This window comes from Lactuca virosa, chromosome 9 (genome assembly GCF_052849685.1).
Source record: "Lactuca virosa cultivar CGN04683 chromosome 9, Lactuca_virosa_CGN04683_v6, whole genome shotgun sequence".
In the NCBI taxonomy this organism is placed as follows: Eukaryota; Viridiplantae; Streptophyta; class Magnoliopsida; order Asterales; family Asteraceae; genus Lactuca; species Lactuca virosa.
The window spans coordinates 284,368,726-284,391,567 of NC_136434.1; positions in this window are offsets into that span (position 1 = coordinate 284,368,726).

A 22,842-nucleotide genomic window follows, 5' to 3' on the forward strand; every position below is an offset into this window, starting at 1 on the left:
ATGACTTGAGACCTTTTGGGAGCGACTTTGGGTTCGTAAAATCAATGGGGTTCGTTACACATTGTTATGAGACATGCACATATCTAAATGTCTGGTCCACCTAGGAATTAATATAATGTTTCGTGACTTGAAATATGATTATTGGTGACCTGGGATGAAATGAGACATAGCGAAGTACGTTTCAAGGTGTGTGATTTGTTCGCAAGACAAGTCATAATATCACAAACTATGCAGTAGTTTCCATCTATCGGTAATGAGTTAGAGGATGTTAACTACCATGAGGAGAGTGTGTGAGATGAAGGGTCTACTAAAGGTGCTTTCGATGAGAAGTCAATAAAAGTATGAAAGCCATATTTGGTTCAAGAGAGTAATAAAGTGGTAGAGTCGATATACAAGGTTGACATATGAAGTGCGAATCATGATCAAGTGTGGAGCATAACTTAAGAATGTGATCTGAAATAAGATGATGCAGTGACTTAGAAATTCCGAGGATGAAATCTTTTTAAGGAGGGGAGAATTATAACGACCTGAAATCCTTCCATCAAAATTTTTAGCTTTCCATTACTCGAAGAAATATTTATGCGAATGATTTTAGCTTTATGAGGTTAAAATGGAATAAATTAAATAAAAATAGTATTATTTAATATCTAAAGGAATTAATCAATAATTAAGAGGAATATAATCTAATGGAATTAAATTATGGAATCATTAGGGTAAAACTAATTCATTTAATTGGTGTAATGGTGTTGAGGGACTAAAATATCATAAAAAGAAACTTGAATTGTCAATTTGCCTAGGGTTAGGATGGAAGGGGTTTAAAACCAAAACATGATGGACTAATTGATAAAATCGAGTATAACCCCTAACGAGTAGGATCGATCCTTTTCCCTTACGTTACTGGTCATTACACACTGGATTAAGAAGCTAACTTAAAATTTATTCATATCTACTTCCTTGAGTAGCGTCACTCGATCAGAGTCAAAGGAAGAAAAAAGCATCGAGTGTTTGGGAGTAGAGGGAAAGAACGGGCCAAGAAGAGAGGGGAAGAAGGGCTTCCATTTTCGATCCTTGGAGGTCTTTTTAGAGTTGTGAAGTCAAGTCTATATTGGTAAAATTCTTCACTTATTCTTCCTCTCATGTTTATATCTCAATTACTTGAGAATTGATGAAAAAGATGAGTGAATTGCTTTCTAGTTGGTGTTGTCGATCATGCTTCTTTCTCCTTACAATCTTTAAGGTTTCATGTGATTCAAATACAAATCTTTTGGGTGTGATTTTGGTCGATTATGGCTGTAAAAATCTTGTTAAGAACACTCTCAAAAGTGTTATTAATCATTTCTATGAATTTCTCAAAGTTATGGAACCAATGCTTTCTTTTTTGTTGCTAGAATTCATGTTTCCTTCTATCTCAATTCTACTGATTTCATGTGTGGTTTTTTTTTGCATAAAGACCATGTTTTTAACCATCCCAAAAGGCTCACAAAATAGTCCCTAAAGGTCTTTATATGTGGCTTAATGGTGGAGGAAACTCAAACCCCAAATTTTGTTTTCTCTTTTAGCATCATACTTTGTTTTTCCCTTATAAGCATTGTACTTTGAGTCATGGTTTGAAGTTGGAATTCTCCTTTTGATTCAGTGACTTGTTTATACTGTTAAGAGCTTAATTTCTAGTTTGGGAGTCGTTTTGTTATGGCTTAATGGGTTAAGATGCCAATTAACCCTTAAAAGTCAAAGCTGGGAAATTGTATGAAAATACCTATTATGTCCCTGTTTTGTAAAACATCTAGGAAAATCGTTTCGAGTCGGATTTTGGATCCGTAAATTCTCCAAGTTCAGGTTTTGGGTCTAGTATGTCCCCTTTTTTCCCTGGACTTGATGTTGACTTTAACTAAGGTGACGGTCTGCACTTAGCTGCATCGATATGCAATTTTTGAAATTCCATAGTAAATTGTAAAAAAAATCGTATGGACTTGTAAAAGTATTCTCTGGAAAGCTAAAAGTATTAAAAAAAAGAATATCGGAAAATATTATATTTTTTGCACGCTTTGGTGGTGCTAATTTGGCCTTGAACAGGCTATTGTTTCAGGTTAAAATCTGGGAATTTAGTCTAGTAATTCGTTTACATGTTTGGGGTATAGAATTGTCATTTTTAATCTTGAAAACATATATTAATATACCTTGTGTGTTGCACTAGGGGAAAACCTTGATACCTCAAGTGCTTGCATGACTCGAAGAGGGAAAGAGCATTTCTTGACAAATTTGAGTTAATCTTTATGGGATTTAAGTACTTTGTTAGGGAATTCCATATCTTAGATGGATTGGAATGAACCTAGGTTGTATAGGTTGCATTTACCCTATTTTGAATGACATGATATTGATAACGACGATTCCTTTTATGTATGGGAGATTAGGATGCATTACATGCTAGATTCCTATTTTTGATGTGAGAGGTGTGTTAGGTCCATGAAAGAAAGGGGGTTTTGTATTGATTATGTATGATGTATGAAAGCTATGATTTCTTGAAAACACCTTTCTATGATGATTAGGACAAAGAATGCTATTATTGTGTTACGCCATAATGATGATATGTGCATGAATTTGTATGTGATGTAAAAAAAATAACTTGTATTTACTAGTTTGCATGTTTACATAAGAAGTAACTTGGTAAGTAATATGACTTTAATTAGAATAACAATGAGCATGATTACTTAGTGAGGTTTAAAATGTATTTCCTTGAGTGAAGAATTAATAATATATTAATAAAAAGGGGAATACACTTATCGTTGTTAAGTGTAGCAACCTAGCATATGTGTGTACCCTATCCAGATTGTGAGGTGCCTATTAGGTTTGAATATATCTATATGATAAGAGCTTAAGCCAAAAGAGGCATCGAGTGATTTTTCTAGACAATCACTCGCGAGATGGTCCTTATGGTGGGTGAACTAGAGTGGTGTTGGCTATGTAGTGGGGCCAACACAAACATCACGTCGTATTTGGGAGGTGTGACATGGTGGAATTGGCACTGCATGTATATCCTTAACGACAACGTGTGTACTAGTATATGCAACGTCGGAGTAGCGAACACAATGAATCGAGGGCAATATTAGAGATAAGAGTTGCGCCTCACTTAGTCTATTGGGTCATGCTGGTCACATTGGTAGTAAATGGGATACTTACCTTGGGGGATAATGATGAGTATATAGACCCGTAAATAGGAAGTATTTGATATTAATTACAAAAGAAAATAGATGAGAGTAATTATTAATGAAGAAAGCGAAGATTAACATTATCTTATAATATTATAGTAATGTATGAAGTCATAATTAGTTACAAAGATGAATAATGAAGTTTAACTAAATGTAAAAGACCTAAAGAAGAATAATAATATTTGAGCATTATTGTATTTATTATGTGGTGTATTTGATGTCATGTTATGTAGGTGTTTGAATGCATGCTTATATAATTCTTTTCTGACCCATTTTGGATATATGCATTCAATGAAACCGTACTTATAATTGACTCACTTAGCGTATGTTGAAACTTGTTTTTTTTTACTTGTTGCTTCTTCCTTGTGTTGGTATAGGTAGCATGATATGATGCCTTAGAGAGGATGGAGGCTTTTTGGGTAGTTTTATTTAGTTGATTTATAGTGATGATACCATTTTGGCATGTCGTGAGTTTTCAATTACATTTGGTTTTGAGAACATACTTTGGTATTGGTTTTTGAGAACTTCTATTTTGATGGGACTTGTTTTGATAATAAATTAACATTGGTGATGTTTTCGTAATTAATTAAAATAAGACTTCTGCTAATGTATTCTGTTAAAAAGTGTTTTAAAAAAATTGGGTGAAAAATCATGATGTTACAAGTGTATACTCCTACTAAAATAAGACTTCTACCAGTTTCTAAGAGATTTAGTATTGTAGGCCGATTTTTTGGTTGTTGTATCTTGTAGTTTGATTTTTTATGACCTCTACTTCTATAACATTAGTACATGTTATTCTATTAAAATCTATAATAGTTTGAGGATATCAAAGTCAATTTTTATGGGTGAAGACTATCATCTTTTTTTAACGGCAAGAAATTTATTGAAAAGAAACAAGCTGGTAGCTAGAATTACATCAGTTTGATACATTTCCATGAAGGGTTATTACACCAATCAGACCAATTAAGTGAAAGACCTTATTTATGTCTATTTTTCATCCAAACAAATGCTAACGTCTTCACCTCAATAGCCAACATGTAATAGTTTTAATCTTGCCATTGAAATCATTATCACATCGGTATCTCCAAACATTCCAGGCGAAAGTGGCGAGTACAACAAAGACAACATCAGAATAACACGTGAGGGTTCCGTGGTTGGAAATAAACCTAAACACATAAGAATAGAGTTTCTTGAAGTTAGACCTGATTCCACCATCTATGGATGACAACACAAACCTATTGAAAATGGGTGTCCAATGTCAAAACTAAATTGGTATAACTTTAGGAATAATAAAAAAGTCATTTTTGGGTTGCCCTCAAGAGCTAAAATAGCTAGAAAAGATTTAAGAGAGTGATATAAATAGTTTATTACTTTATCATACCTTGATAAATTAATTAGAAACTTGCTAAAATTAATTTTGAATTAATTAGAGTTAATTAGAATTAATCAGGAATTAATTAAAGGTGCAGGGACTGAATGTTAATTATCCAAAAGTTGAACAAGAGGAACATTCTGGAATCCCTTAAGGTGGTGGATGGTTTTGGAGTTCTAGAAGGGTTCTAGAATCGATCCTAATAGCTGATAAGGAAAGGATTTGAATCTGATTTAAATTTGATTATTTAATTAATTCAAATCAATTTTATCTGCAAGTTACCTTAACTATATATAGACCCTTTGGCCTTGATAATTTTTGTTTGTAATTCTCCATAGTCTTAGAGAGTCTGATTTCTCTAAGTTCTCTTTCCTCTCTCCTAAATATTCTAGGGTTTTAGTCTTTTGGGTGTGAGTCATTAGAGGCATTCTACTTTAGTTGCTAGTCCTTCCAAGTGATTGCAAGAAGTTCAAGATCTTCAAGTGGAACACAAGTACATACTATTATACTTTATAGATTATTAATCCTCTACCTTTTGATAGTTAAAATTCATAGTTTTAAAAGTACGTTGCCATAATAGTAAAACCTAAATCCAGTATGCATGTACACTTAGGATTATATTTTGAATGCTTTTGTTTCCTAAATCTAGTGTGGAGATGCATAGAAAGCCCAACATTGGTACCGGAGCCATTAGGTTTTAATTATGAGCACTAAACTAAAAAACAATAAAAATCAAAATTATACATGTTAATCACAGGCACGGAGTGCCTTGTGCTGATTTTAGGGTTTCAGGATTTTTACTATAATTTTGATTTTAGGGTTTATCTTTACTTTTAAATATTATTTAATCTGTTAAAGTTAGATAATCAAACTCAGAAGACAAATATGCCTAAAAATCTCGGAAAATATAGACAATGATTTAAAAATAACTAATTAAAAGTTAAATAAAGACAATTTGTTTAAATCATATAATTTTAATTGTTTAAAATTTACCCTACATATAATTATAAAAGTTTATAAAAGAATATGTAAATGCCAAAATAATTTATATATGTAATATGATTACTATATGTAAAAGCATAATACAACATGTGTCCTCACATGTTTAATTAAGAATCAAGTGTAGACCTCAATCATGAAGTCATGCTATAAGAGAAGTATAAGGAAATGACCTATAAAATGACCGTTGAAAGAGTATCTTTTTCACTCACTGTTTCTTCGTGTGGTTGATTGTCGTTAGTTGAAAGGGTTCGATAAGACGATGTCTTGTTAAAAGTGTAACATATATAGTACTAAATGAAATATATTTATGTTCAAGAGTTATATTATAATGATATTGCTAATGACAGGTGATCATATAGGGTCACACCTTATAGCATGTTACTACTAATTGATATTTATTAGAGTAATTTTGATTGTTAATTAATATCAACAGTTGTATTTAATTTAAAAGACATTATTTTATGAAAATAATATTTCACAAATATATTGGAAATTATTGTTTCTAGGAAATAATAATAAAAGAGAACAAAAACTAGCTATATACATAAGGCATATGTGTGTGTGTGTGTGTATATATATATATATATATATATATATATATATATATATATATATATATAAGTTATGTACAAACTTTTAGACATTTTGAGTAAGTCATTTAGTTAGTATATAACTATTTAGTTACTATGTTGAGTAATCACTCACATGCCCTCTCACAAAGTCGTAGATTTCTAAGAGAGGTGGGAGGTGGTGTGTTGTGATTAAAGGCATGGTGCATTAGGACATGTAACGGAGTATATAAAGAGAGTTAAACTAGTGAATTAGATTGATCTTTTGGCTCTTCTTCTCTTCTTTTTTTGGTTGCCATTTCCATGAAGTGAAGCCCGCTCCCTCTCCTTTTTTGTCTTGCAATTTGGTGCAAGAGACAAGTGTACATATGTTGCATCTCCTTAAGGTTTATTTGGCATAAACTTTAAGGCTGAAGACCAACATATATACAGGTGAAGACTAGCAAGTTGTAGTAGTTGATTTTTTCTTTAGTGGATACATTATACAGAGCTTTTTCATTGGAGTTTAATGCATCACTCCATCAACCTCCATCTCACATCAGAATCAAAGTCTTCAAAGGTTGTAACACTATATTTTATATGGTTCATTTTATCTTTCCTTTATTGCAAAATGATCATTGGTGGGTAAAATAGTTTTTAAGTTTATTCAGTAATTTTCAAGTTGCCGTTGTCAATTTTACCATTTTAGAAACTAGATTTATGAATAAAAACCCTACACTAAAAACAGAATTCTTATCCTTAATTATTTTAGGAAAAAGTGAATAGTTGCTAATCCATGATTAACACACATTATTCGTTACAAGCCTATTTATAGAGCGTGTGTGGGTAACCGGCACATAAATGTGAGACGTAAAGGGAAAATGATGTGGAATTTGTAGTTGTGGTTTGTTGATGGAGCATGTGCGCTTAACTGACATGTCAATTAGAGAACTATGACACAATCAAGGGTCATGCATTCTTGCATGGTTGGTTCACCATCTTATTTGTGTGTGACAACCCGAACCTTTTTCCGTTTCCATTAACCGATTCCCGTTAATAAAATTTGAATTTTATTGAGCTTCTGTCAAACTTCTTGGTTAGAAAACCAACTAGTTTTATATAATTAAATTTTATATACAAGTCGGAACCAAAAATCGCGCGAAAATACCTGAAGTTCCTTGAAAAACTAAAAAGTTTTCGGCCTAAGTGAGTTTACGGTCGTAAACCCATGTACGGTCGTACACTCGTTTACGGCCAACGTCGGGTGTACCCCACCACCGACCAGGAAAACCCCTATAAATACGAGACCCTACCCCTCATTTACACTTTTCTGGCTGAAAACACTCTCCTTCTCTCTCTACCTCTTGACCGTAAACACCAAAAATACCTCATTTTTCCCAAAAAATCATCAGGAAACACTTCTAGTGGTTGTTTAGGAGCATCTAAGACACGTTTTTCCATCGAATCCAACATATTTGTTCTTGAGTGTACGACCGTACACCCTTCAAGTCTGAAAATCTTCATTGACCGTAAAGCTGTTGACGACCATACACCTTCAAAGGCCGTACACCCTTCAAGAGGCAGTTCACGGCCGTAAACAGTTCACGGCCGTAAACACTTCCTAAGTGGTGCATTAGACTGAAAACTCACTTTCCTCGATTTAATCAAATCCTGGTAACATTCCTTAGATACATATATGTATTTAATTGTTATTAGGATTCTGTTAAGTGTCACATACAACAACTCGAGGGTCTTCATTCCAGTTCGTTGATTCGACGCTTGTACGCAACTAATAGTGAGTTCATACCCCTACGCTTTTATTATTTTAATGTTTTCAGGGGGGAATACAAGCCAACACAAATGATTTTGTGAACTTATATAAAAGAATTTCAACACGTTTAAAACTTATGCAAATGATACAACCAAAAGAATTCCATGATTTATAAAATATTTAGATATTTTATCCCTTTTGTAACATGTTGAGCGTAACGGACGTTTTCAACGTACAACCATAATTGCATAGTTTTCAAAACAATACACGAACCAAGTACACAACATACATGCAAACTATAATAGGTATAATTTGGGGTTTTCAATACACAGTTTTACGAATTCAGAGTTATACATTGATAAACATATAAACTATGACAGATTTAGTTTATGATATACATTACTACATTGTGATTTCAAGAGTACAACATTTAATAATTATTTAAGTATAATTATTATTACACTACAAGTATACAACGGATTCAAAAACAAGAGAACAATACAGAACCACACGTAAACTAGTTAATACAGGATTGTGAGACAACACTTCAATTGTACCATTCGGGGTCCAGGTTAAATCCTATCATAGTATAACCAGAGTCTCTTGGAGGGAGAGCGTGATATTTGTGAATAGATCTATTCGGGATTGACAATCCCACACCTGAACTGCTAGCTACAGTTAGGCAGGCATGTCTGGGGTGACAAATATCATAACGTCCGACGCTTGAAGAACGTCGTAGAGGTCACTAGGTCATATCAAGCATGGTTATACGACTCACAATAGTATAAACTAACCTTATTGTTTACGGGATTTCATTCTTCTTTAGTTTTATTTTCATTAATAAAACTAGTTCGTAATACAACCGGGGGGATTCCAGAGATTTCAACTCATATTTTATTTTAAGTAATGAAACTACTATACATCACTGTTAGTAACCAGGGTTTGCAAACATAACATTCTATATATTACTGGTGATAGCCAGGGTTTTCATACAAAGTGATTTTCATTCAAAACAACTTTATACAATACAGTTGGTGGTAATCAAACATGCAAATTAATACGTTTTACACTACTACAGAACATAGTATCAAACACATATGTTAGAAAATATCGGATTTTCTTGGAAAGCATACAAACATTTTATAGATTCAATGACAGGTTTTCTCTACAAAAACATGCTTATGAACTCACCAGCTTTATGTTGATACTCTTTTCAAAACTGCTTGTATTCTCAGGAAATCAGTAGACAGGTACCTCGGCAGACTTTTGAGAAGACAGAGCGTATAGAGTCTCGTCTTTTTCTTTTACTACTTTTTGATGTATATAAAGATGAAACAAACAGATGTAAATACCTTTCTATATGTATTCAATGTAATGGTTGTGTTTACTTGGATTACTATGATGCAATTGTTGTGATACTACATATGACGTCATCCACCCCCAAACGTTTCCGTCGTTCCAGTTTGGGGGTGTGACAGATTAGTATCAGCGCTCTTGTTTATAGTGAACTAAGTATACCGAACCTTACATGGTATACAACTATAAACACAAAAAGGGCCGAAGCGCTCTGAAACTAAAAGTATACTTTAAAAATATTAAATATTTTTACAAGATGTATACAAGTATACATACGTACCAAAAACAATATCACAAGTAGAACAAAACAAAAGTATTTGGATGTTGGACACTGCGGTTAAACCTGGGTAGTTATGTAATCATGTCTGCGATCAATATAGCCTAATCAACTATATTTATTTGAGACATGACCAACATGTGTCTGGGAGTGATAGTGGTGTTGCAGCAAGCCTAAAACTTACCAAGTTGTATACATCAAGATATCGATAGAACAGAGCATACAACTTAAAATATTATAGGAGTATTTTAGCTAGAACCGAATACAGTGTAGAGATTCATTCCAAGTGTTGCTACTTATTTCTTCCTAGCGATAGTTTACTTACATTCGTAACCTTTCTCTGTTTATCGCTTAGTAGAACACTTTATCTATCAGGTTGAGATATATTTTGTTTCATATCTCTTGATTCAAAGATCTAGGGGACTTACCATCCTCTTCTTCCTGATTATTTTTAGAAAAATATGCCTCCCAGAAAGAGACCCAACAGGAAGAACAACGATCCTCCGCCGCCGCCACCTCCTCAGTTCGATCCTGCCATGTTCCAGGTAGTAGGTACAGCCGTTGTGGCTGCAGCAATGGCGCAAATAAACCCCGGTGGGGCTAGCGGATCCGGAGGTGGTACTCATCCCCAGAATCTCGGCGATCAGGGACATCAAAAGGAGTGTTCCTATAAGGATTTCATGAATGTGAAACCCAAATCCTTCGACGGCAATGGAGGAGTCATTGCCTTAACCCGATGGTTCGAGAAGATCGAATCCATTTTCGAAATTTGCGCTTGTTCCGAGGCAAACAAAGTGAAGTTCGCCGCCTGCACCTTCACCGACAGAGCATTGACCTGGTGGAATGGTCGAGTCAAATCCATAACCCTACCGGTAGCGAATGCCATGGGTTGGGAAAGCTTAAAAGAACTCATGCTTGCTGAGTACTGCCCAAGGGGCGAGATGCAGAAATTAGAGCACGAGCTCTGGAACCTGAAGATGAAGGGTTCCAACATTGCCGCTTACATAGCTAGATTCTGCGATCTGGCTCTTCTATGTTCGGGAATGGTCAGCCCGGAAAGCAAAAAGATAGAAAGGTACATTTGGCGATTGACGCCCCCAACTCAAGGAAATGTTTTGGCTGCTAAGCCTACCACTTTTGACAGCGTCAAGTGCCTGGCGCAGACTTTGATAGATCATGGGGTTGATCTCGATGAAGTAACAGCCGCTACCGAACCACCAAAGGCGAGTGGTGGGAAGAAGAAGTTTTGGAACAAACGAAAGGGTCAGTCTTTGCAGGAGCCCTCCAAGAAACAACAAACAGTGGCAGTCCACGCCGCTACTACTCCTGTTGCTGTTCCAACCACCCAAGCACCTTCCAGTAGATATGTTGGTACTCTTCCAAGGTGTGACAAGTGCAAATTTCATCATCACGGACCCTACCGTGATATGCAATGAAATAACTATGGCAAGAAGGGGTACACAGCTCGATTCTGCAAGACACCAGTCCAACCAACCAATCAGGCTCCTGGAGCGGGCGCTCGTCAAGCCTGTTATGGCTGGAGCTACTCCCGTAGCTAAATCTCTGTACCGTCTAGCGTCAGCAGAAATGCAAGAGCTATCCAGCCAGCTCAATGAGCTACTCAACAAAGGATTCATAAGACCAAGTTCCTCACCGTGGGGAGCCCCGGCCTTGTTTGTGAAGAATAAAGATGGATCCTTTCAGATGTGCATAGATTATCGTGAACTGAACAAGCTTACCATCAAGAACCGTTATCCTTTACCCAGAATCGACGACCTCTTCGATCAACTCCAAGGAGCCGGCTATTTTTCAAAGATAGACCTGAGATCAGGGTACCATCAGTTGCGAGTCCATGAGAGTGATGTTCCCAAGACAGCATTCCGAACTCGCTGTGGCCACTACAAATTTGTAGTTATGCCCTTTGGTCTAACCAACGCACCGGCGGTATTCATGGATCTGATGAATCTGGTGTGCCGCCCTTTCCTAGACAAGTTTGTAATCGTGTTCATTGATGATATACTTGTCTACTCTCGGAGTGAGGAAGATCATAGACAACACTTGAGGTTAGTGTTAGAAACACTAAGAGCGGAGAAACTCTATGCAAAATTCTCTAAGTCCGAATTCTGGATCAGAAAAGTAACTTTCCTTGGTCACGTGGTTAACAAGGAAGGCATACACGTGGACCCTTCCAAAATCAAAGCGATTGAGGATTGGTCAGCACCGAAAACACCCACAAAAATTCGTCAATTCTTGGGTCTCGCTGGCTACTATTGCAGATTTATCCAGAATTTCTCCAGAATTGCTAAGACTTTAACCACCGTAACTCAGAAAGGTGTACCCTTTTGTTGGGGAGAAAAGCAAGAAACTGCGTTTCAAACATTGAAGCGGTCCCTATGCAGCACACCTATTTTGTCTCTTCCTGAAGGGACGGAGGACTTCGTGGTCTACTGTGATGCATCCAATCAGGGCCTAGGCTGTGTGCTCATGCAGCGAGGAAAGGTTATTGCCTATGCCTCGAGAAGCTGAAGGCACACGAGGTCAACTATACAACTCACGATTTGGAGTTGGGAGCAGTGGTCTTTGCGTTGAAGATTTGGAGATATTATCTCTACGGAACCAAGTGCACTGTCTTCACCGACCATAAGAGCCTACAGCATATCTTCAATCAGAAAGAGTTAAACATGAGACAACGGCGATGGGTAGAGCTACTCAGTGATTATGAGTGCAAAATACGCTACCATCCCTGCAAGGCCAATGTGGTAGTGGATGCCCTCAGCCGGAAAGAGTATTCAAGTCGTAAAGTGAAGGCATTGACAATGACCATCCATTCCCATCTATCCACTCAAATCAGAGAGGCTCAGCTGGAAGCCTTAAAACCAGAGAACATGTCGGATGAAGCTTCGAGGGGATGGAAAAGAACTTAGAGATCAGAGGAGACAGAGTTTATTATTTCATGGACCGGATCTGGACCCCAAAGTTCAGCGGTTACAGAGAGGTTGTCATGAATGAAGCTCACAATACCATATACTCCGTTCACACAGGTTCGGATAAGATGTACCTAGATCTCAAAAAGCTCTATTGGTGGCCGAACATGAAAGCAGAGATCGCTACCTTCGTGGGCAAGTGTCTGACTTGCGCCAAAGTGAAGGTGGAATATCAAAAGCCCTCAGGTCTGCTTCAGCAGCCAGAAATACCTGAGTGGAAGTGGGAAAGGATCACAATGTATTTCATCACTAAGTTGCCCAAGTCTCCGAGTGGGTACGATACCATTTGGGTAATTGTCGACCGATTGACCAAATCCGCCCACTTCCTGCCAATCAAAGAAACGTTCAATATGGAAAGACTTACACAAATCTACATCCAAGAGATAGTTCGTCTGCATTGTGTGCATGTGTCCATTATCTCCGATCGAGATAGCAGATTGACCTCGAGATTTTGGCAGTCACTGCAGAAAGCTCCTGGAACTAAGTTGGATATGAGCACAGCTTATCATCCACAAACATATGGGCAGAGTGAGAGAACAATTCAGACACTGGAAGACATGTTGAGAGCATGTGTCATAGACTTCGGTAAGTCATGGGACACCCATTTGCCCTTGGTCGAATTCTCCTACAACAACAGTTATCACACCAGTATCAAAGTTGCGCCGTTTGAAGCCTTGTATGGCCATAAGTGCAGATCCCCTCTGTGTTGGGCTGAAGTGGGCGACACGCAGCTAGTCAAAGGGCAAGTCCCCGACAGCACTCTCACTGGCCCAGAAATCATATGAGAGACTACTGAAAAGATCATACAAATCCGGGAACGACTAAACACTTCAAGAGATGGACAAAAGAGCTACGCCGATAAGAGACGAAAACCCTTGGAGTTCCAGGTTGGTGACCATGTTCTATTGAAGGTCTCACCCTGGAAAGGCATGATACGCTTTGGAAAGCGTGGAAATCTGAATCCAAGATACATAGGACCGTTCGAGATCCTTGCTAGGATCGGTCCCGTAGCTTACAAACTTCGTTTACCCCCAAGAACTTAGCAACATTCACCCCGTCTTCCACGTCTCGAATCTTAAAAAGTGTCTATCCGAAGAAACCCATGTGATTCCTCTTGAAGAAATCGAAATCAACAAGAAACTTAACTTCGTGGAAGAACCAGTCGAAATCATGGACCGGGAAATCAAACGAACGAAACAAAGTCGCATACCGATAGTGAAGGTCCGCTGGAATGCCAAGCGGGGACCTGAATTCACTTGGGAGCGAGAAGTTTCCATGAAACAGAAATACCCTCATCTTTTTCCAAGTCCATGATTTGTATTCTATGTTTGAATTTCGAGACGAAATTCCCTCTAACGGGGGGATGATGTGACAACCCGAACCTTTTTCCGTTTCCATTAACCGATTCCCGTTAATAAAATTTGAATTTTATTGAGCTTCCGTCAAACTTCTTGGTTAGAAAACCAACTAGTTTTATATAATTAAATTTTAAATACAAGTCGGAACCAAAAATCACGCGAAAATCCCCGAAGTTCCTTGAAAAACTAAAAAGTTTTCGGCCTAAGTGAGTTTACGGTCGTAAACCTTGGTACGGCCGTACACTCGTTTACGGCCAACGTCGGGTGGACCCCACCACCGACCTGGAAAACCCCCTATAAATACGAGACCCTACCCCTCATTTACACTTTTCTGGCCGAAAACTCTCTCCTTCTCTCTCTACCTCTTGACCGTAAACACCAAAAACACCTCATTTTTCCTGAAAAATCATCAGGAAACACTTCTGGAAGTTGTTTAGGAGCATCTAAGACATGTTTTTCATCGAATCCAGCATCTTTGTTCTTGAGTGTACGTCCATACACCCTTCAAGTCTGCAAATCTTCATTGACCATAAACCAGTTCACGTCCGTATACCTTCAGACGTCGTACACCCTTCAAGAGGCAGTTCACGGCCGTAAACTCCCTTCACGGTCGTAAACCCCATTCACGGCCGTAAACACTTCCTAACTGGTGCATTAGACTGAAAATCCACTTTTCTCGATTCAATCAAGTCTCGGTAACATTCCTTAACCGAAAGCAAGTGTTTTTCTAACACTTTATCTAACGAAATCGCTAATTTAGATACATATATGTATTTAATTGTTATTAGGATTCCGTTAAGTGTCACATAAAACAACTCAAGGGTCTTCATTCCAGTTCGTTGATTCGACGCTTGTACGCAACTAACAGTGAGTTCATACCCCTACGCTTTTATTATTTTAATGTTTTCAGGGGGGAATACAAGCCAAACACAAATGATTTTGTGAACTTATACAAAAGAATTTCAACAAGTTTAAAACTTATGCAAATGATACAACCAAAAGAATTCCAAGTTTTATAAAATATTTAGATATTTTATCCCTTTTGTAACATGCTGAGCATAAGGGATGTTTTCAACGTACAACCATAATTGCATAGTTTTCAGAACAATACACGAACCAAGTACACAACATACATGTAAACTATAATAGGTATAGTTTGGAGTTTTCAATACACAGTTTTATGAATTCAGAGTTATACATTGCTAAACATATAAACTATGACAAATTTAGTTTATGATATACATTACTACATTCGGATTTCAAGAGTACCACATTTAATAATTATTTAAGTATAATTATTATTACACTACAAGTATACAACGGATTCAAAAACAAGAGAACAATACAGAACCACAAGTAAACTAGTTAATACAAGATTGTGAGAGAACACTTCAATTGTACCCTTTGGGGTCCAGGTTAAATCCTATCATAGTATAACCAGAGTCTCCTGGAGGGAGAGCGTGATATTTGTGAATAGATCTATTCGGGATTGACAATCCCACACCTGAACTGCTAGCTACAGTTAGGCAGACATGCCTGGGGTGACAAATATCATAACGTCCGACGCCTGAAGAACGTCGTAGAGGTCACTAGGTAATATCAAGCATGGTTATACGACTCACAATAGTATAAACTAACCTTATTGTTTACGGGATTTCATTCTTCTTTAGTTTTATTTTCATTAATAAAACTAGTTCGTAATACAACTGGGGGATTCCAGAGATTTCAACTCATAGTTTTATTTTAAGTAATGAAACTACTATACATCACTGTTAGTAACCAGGGTTTTCAAACAGAACATTCTATACATTACTGGTGATAGCCAGGGTTTTCATACAAAGGGATTTTCATTCAAAACAACTTTATACAATACAGTTGGTGGTAATCAAACATGCAAATTAATACGTTTTACACTACTACAGAACATAGTATCAAACACATATGTTAGAAAATATCGGATTTTCTTGGAAAGCATACAAACATTTTATAGATTCAATGACAGGTTTTCTCTACAAAAACATGCTTATGAACTCACCAGCTTTATGTTGATACTCTTTTCAAAACTGCTTGTATTCTCAGGAAACAGTAGACAGGTACCTCGGCAGACTTTTGAGAAGACGGAGCGTATAGAGTCTCTTTTTTTTCTTTTACTACTTTTTGATGTATATAAAGATGAAATAAACAGATGTAAATACCTTTTTATATATATTCAATGTAATGCTTGTGTTTACTTTGATTACTATGATGCTATTGTTGTGATACTACATATGACGTCATCCACCCCCGAACGTTTCCGTCGTTCCGTTTTGGGGGTGTGACATTGTGAGACCACGGTATCCCTGGTACAAATAGAGGATACGTAAATCCAAGATTAACATGTGATTAAATAGTTTTAATGAATCTAAAAAGATCTAGGAAATTCATAGTGAATGAAATTAGTAAAGTGCATTACCTACCTAAAGAACTTTGTGGTGTGTTGACGACATGCCTCTACACATCATAACGCCAAATATGGATCTTATCCTTAGTAAATAAAAAATTAGGGTTGAAAGAAAATTTTAAAGGGTTAATAAAACAAACAAGAATGGAATTAAAATTGAATGATGTATACAAGATAATACACTAAAATCTATTGCTATTAATACCTCTCAAAAGGATTAGCTAGAAGGATGATCAATCTAATCAAAATTAGTAGTTTGAGAATAGTTCTCATTTACGAATAGAAAGATAATGCATTAGATAAAGCTCTTCTTAAGGTTTCCCCTTAACCACCACATTCCAAAACTATAAAGAAAAGTTATCAAAAAAACATATTGAAGTAAAATGGAAATTTATTTAGTTGGGAGTTAACTAAGCTAACAATGTACATATAATTAGTTCACTCTAATGTTGATATGAACAACTTACAAATGCCCATTAAGGAGTTGATTGGATGTAGAGACCCTTTGGGACTAATATAGCCAATCATAGAAACTCCAGCTTCAATTACTCCCATATTCACTATCATTAATAAAATCCTCAAGAATAAATAAAGCCAGTTACCCATATGATTTGTGGCTAAAAACGTAATCAGGCCCAAACTGTCACACCCCGGCCGTCGGCGGAAACATCGGGCGGTGTAACGTCATTTCACGTATCATAGTTATCAACTTCCTGAAAACACATGCATTTAAAAATACGTCAACATAAAGTTGGTGAGTCCACAGGTTTTGACTCCATATAAAAATAATACATTTTCCAAGTTAAAAAGTATAGTTTTGAAAGTATCATTTTGACTCTCCAACGTTTAGCATATATATCCTAGGTATAAAAGTTTACTTACCAAATAAGTAGTTTACCTATAAGTCTCATATACTATGAATATAAGTGTTTATAATTCCATACAAACGAAAGTTGCTACGTATAAATCTTATTTCAATTCTATACGAGTAAAACCGCTACGTATAAATCTTATTTCAATTCTATACGAGTAAAACCGCTACGTATAAATCTATTTCAATTCTATACGAGTAAAAGCGCTTCGTATAAATCTATTTCAATTATATACGAGTAAGTGTATTAGGTATAATTATCTACTTAATATACAAGTAGTATACCTACCAGTTTCTTGTACCTAGAGTATAAGTGTTTGGGAAACTTATACTTAACATTAATACTTGTATAACGACAAAGTATAATGCTTCTAACAATTTGCTACCATGAGTCCGTAACCGCGGCTATATGACTAGTTTCAAACCTCTGCTTGATGCTACAAGTTTCGCATCTTGAGATAAGTTCCACACGCTTCATCAACGTCGGAACAATAAACAAAAAAAAAGACAGTTCGTCACTCGCACACGATTTTGTTGTAGCTAGCAACCACGAGTGGGGTTGTCAACCCGTATCTTATTCATACACGACTTCCTCGCTCACACGGGATTAAGGGTTACAGGTCAGAGGATGTTCCCTAAGATTTCCAATCTTAGTTGATGAATACAATAGCTCATGTAGACTTGTCGAGTTCTGTTAGTTCTAGTAGTAAAATCATATTCGTGTCTAAAACCCTAAGTTATTAGACTATGCTTTTAACATTACTCCTAATATTTATAATACTTAGGTAGTACAACAGCTATAATTAGAATTAAAACCAGGTTTTATCTTGACATAAAACCAATACTAACAACATATAACGTTCCTAGTTTTATCTTGACATAAAACTATCAATAACAATATATAACATACTAAGTTTTATCTTGACATAAAACTAACAATAACAACATATAACATACCAAGTTTTATCTTGACATAAAACCAATAATAGCAACATACTTTATAACTTAACATATAGAACTTCCGAATATAACTTCGGAACTATATCGCACACAAAATATATATAGAATCCTAAGTGTAACTCAAGATCTACATTAATATACTACTATAACATTAACATGCTAACAACTTTACGATAGTTGTATACTTTCAAATATGAAATAACTATATTCCGGTTATTATAACTATCTACGTTGATACTAATATACTATCATATAGACATAATAATAACGTATATATAATATTTAGCATGCGTTTTCCCCCGAAAACATTAAAAGTGGGGCCGTGAAACTCACCTTAGTAGCGTGTTTATAGAATCAAAACGGTCAGAGGCTCGTCGTTGCCAGGCTCGAGAAGGGAAAACGGCCTTCGGAAACGAGAGAGAATGAAAGGAGAAGGTGTAAGGATTGAATGAGCTTTGATCGCTATTTATAGGGTGTTCTGGGGACATTCACGTCGTGAACTTCCATGAGTCATCCCATAGCCTTAAAGCGTGTTTTCTAGCTCCGATTAGTGTCTGTTGACTCCTCACGTCGTGAATTTTTGATGCTCACGTCGTGAGTTCAGTTAAATTAGGGTTTCTGACAGCTGCATCTTCGAAAGGTCATAACTTTTGCATATGAACTCCGTTTTCGGCGTTCTTTATATGCACGCGTAGGTAATTTCGAGTACTACGACTTTCTTTTAGACTCCAATAGCTAATTCTAAGTCTATTTTAAATCCCTCTTGTTATAAGGCATTATAGCGTTAGAATTTATCATAACTTCTTCACGCGAATTCAGATTTAGATGTTCTCTATATTTTTCGAATCGTATGGATGTATTCTTTGATTTATACTATAAAGTATGTATGAAAATTCATATTTATATTAGAATTATCATGAAATACATAGTAAGTTTAATACATTACTAGTTTTAACAAAATCACATTACATGATTGATATAATCACATGTGATTGTTATTGACCTACTTTTGACTAGTGTTACATTCTCCCCCCGTTGATGAAATTACGTCCCGAAATTTATCTTGTACTAGATTCCACTGCAGGGTCCTGGATAACTTCCCTGCTTCTTGTTACGAATGCCCTGCCACGGCCTAACTTCGTTGACTCCTTAACTTTGGACATTCCTTCTTGATATGTCCAATTTCACCACACTCAAAACACACTCTTCCTCCATCATAGCCTGTTCTAGTGTTTGTTCCTTGATTTTTGGTTGTAAGTGTTTTGCTCCTACAGAAATTGGCGGTGTGTCCCTTTTTCTTGCAGTGAGTGCATATAAAGCAGTTACCTAGATGGTGACGGCTACACTGAGTGCATTTTGGGAGTTTTCCTTCATACCGTCGTGGTTGTGTGGGTATTGCTGTTGTGGCTGCATAATTAGTTGCCACCTCTTGTCTCTCCTCAGATGATTGTGTGGGATTCTTCCCATTAAATTTGCGCTTGTTCGTTCTAGATTCGGGAGACTCAGCTATAAATCCCACTTGGATTTCTGTGCTGGTTAGCTGATGAGCTATACGTTTTGCACTATCGTATGTTGTAGGCTTCGATGCGATCACCATTCCTTTGATTTGCGATGCTAGACCCCAGATATATCGCTCGATCTTCTTGTATTCTGGGGTTACTAGTGCTAGACACATCACCGCAAGATCATTGAATCTAGCGGTATAAGCATTTATCTCTGAACCCTTCATGGTTAGGGTCCACAGTTCTTGTTCCAACTTATGTATTTCCTCCCTGGGACAATACTCCTCTACTAGCATCCTCTTCAGCTCTTCCCATTGCATGGAATTGGCGGCATCAATACCCGTTGTATTCACATCGGTGTTCCACCATGTAAGTGCTGCATCAGCGAAGGTACACGTAGCAAATCGTACCTTACATTCGCCAGGACAGAAGCTTATTTGAAATACTGATTCTGTCTTTTCAATCCACCGGGTCAAGCTAACGACCCCTTCCGTTCCATGGAAGCTCTTAGGTTTGCAATTCATAAAATCCTTGTAGGTACACATTCTAGCGGTCCCTACATTGCCTTCGTTTCTAACTCCTCCTCTTGTGACATTAGCAAGAGCTGCAGCGATTCTCTGAGCTATGATTTATTCAAGTTCTGTTGAACTTATTGGAGGGTTTGTTTCTGGTGGTGGTGGTTGCGGTTGTTGTTGTTCTGGTTCTGGTCGTTGGTTAAGGTTTAGCCGAGCGCTACTTCTTCTAGGCATTTTGTTTAGTTCCTATACATTTTAGATCACCAAGTGTTTAGTCTATCAAATATTACTCCCAATTTAAATAGTTCATATGATCTGATCATAATAAAATATAGTTGTACACCTACACCTAGTTGTGATAAGATCTATGCACATATGAACTTTAGTTGGAATATCTGATCTAAATCCTTGAGATCAAAAACATTCCGGGTATTTAGGTGTATTCTCATCGCGGGTCTGAGTCTTCATATATGACTCTATATTTATTATTTGTTGTATTCATGCTCTATTAATTATTGTTCGTTACTTCAGGTCTAGCTGATAAGGCACCGGCCAGTCAGGACAGTCAAAGGGCAGGATCATTTAGCATATAGCCGTTCTGAAATCCAGCAACCCAAATCGACATGTCTATCCTGTCACCGCTCCCGTAAGTAGTCCTTCAGTAGAATATTTAATAATACTTTATATTGTAGGCTAAGGGATATACTTAAACCTAACAGAGTAAGCCCTAAATTATAGTCGTGCTTTCCTAAGAAAGTACTAATTCACTATAGTTAATAGCTCTGATACCAATCTGTCACACCCCGGCCGTCGGCGGAAACACCGGGCGGTGTAACGTCATTTCACGTATCATAGTTATCAACTTCCTGAAAACACATGCATTTAAAAATACGTCAACATAAAGTTGGTGAGTCCACAGGCTTTGACTCCATATAAAAATAATACATTTTCCAAGTTAAAAAGTATAGTTTTGAAAGTATCATTTTGACTCTCCAACGTTTAGCATATATATCCTAGGTATAAAAGTTTACTTACCAAATAAGTAGTTTACCTATAAGTCTCATATACTATGAATATAAGTGTTTATAATTCCATACAAACGAAAGTTGCTACGTATAAATCTTATTTCAATTCTATACGAGTAAAACCGCTACGTATAAATCTTATTTCAATTCTATACGAGTAAAACCGCTACGTATAAATCTATTTCAATTCTATACAAGTAAAACCGCTACGTATAAATCTATTTCAATTCTATACGAGTAAAAGCGCTACGTATAAATCTATTTCAATTCTATACGAGTAAGTGTGTTAGGTATAATTATCTACTTAATATACAAGTAGTATACCTACCAGTTTCTTGTACCTAGAGTATAAGTGTTTGGGAAACTTATACTTAACATTAATACTTGTATAACGACAAAGTATAATGCTTCTAACAATTTGCTACCATGAGTCCGTAACCGCGACTATATGACTAGTTTCAAACCTCTGCTTGATGCTACAACTTTCGCATCTTGAGATAAGTTCCACACGCTTCATCAACGTCGGAACAATAAACAAAAAAAAAAGGACAGTTCGTCACTCGCACACGATTTTGTTGTAGCTAGCAACCACGAGTGGGGTTGTCAACCCGTATCTTATTCATACACGACTTCCTCGCTGACACGGGATTCACGGTTACAGGTCAGAGGTTTTCCCTAAGATTTCCAATCTTAGTTGATGAATACAATAGCTCATGTAGACTTGTCGAGTTCTGTTAGTTCTAGTAGTAAAATCATATTCGTGTCTAAAACCCTAAGTTATTAGACTATGCTTTTAACATTACTCCTAATATTTATAATACTTAGGTAGTACAACAGCTATAATTAGAATTAAAACCAGGTTTTATCTTGACATAAAACCAATAATAACAACATATAACGTTCCTAGTTTTATCTTGACATAAAACTATCAATAACAATATATAACATACTAAGTTTTATCTTGACATAAAACTAACAATAACAACATATAACATACCAAGTTTTATCTTGACATAAAACCAATAATAGCAACATACTTTATAACTTAACATATAGAACTTCCGAATATAACTTCGGAACTATATTGCAAACAAAATATATATAGAATCCTAAGTATAACTCAAGATCTACATTAATATACTACTATAACATTAACATGCTAACAACTTTACGATAGTTGTATACTTTCAAATATGAAATAACTATATTCCGGTTATTATAACTATCTACGTTGATACTAATATACTATCATATAGACATAATAATAACGTATATATAATATTTAGCATGTGTTTTCCCCCGAAAACATTAAAAGTGGGGCCGTGAAACTCACCTTAGTAGCATGTTTATAGAATCAAAACGGTCAGAGGCTCGTCGTTGCCAGGCTCGAGAAGGGAAAACGGCCTTCGGAAACGAGAGAGAATGAAAGGAGAAGGTGTAAGGATTGAATGAGCTTTGATCGCTATTTATAGGGTGTTCTGGGGACATTCACGTCGTGAACTTCCATGAGTCATCCCATAGCCTTAAAGCGTGTTTTCTAGCTTCGATTAGTGTCTGTTGACTCCTCACGTCGTGAATTTTTGATGCTCACGTCGTGAGTTCAGTTAAATTAGGGTTTCTGACAGCTGCATCTTCGGAAGGTCATAACTTTTGCA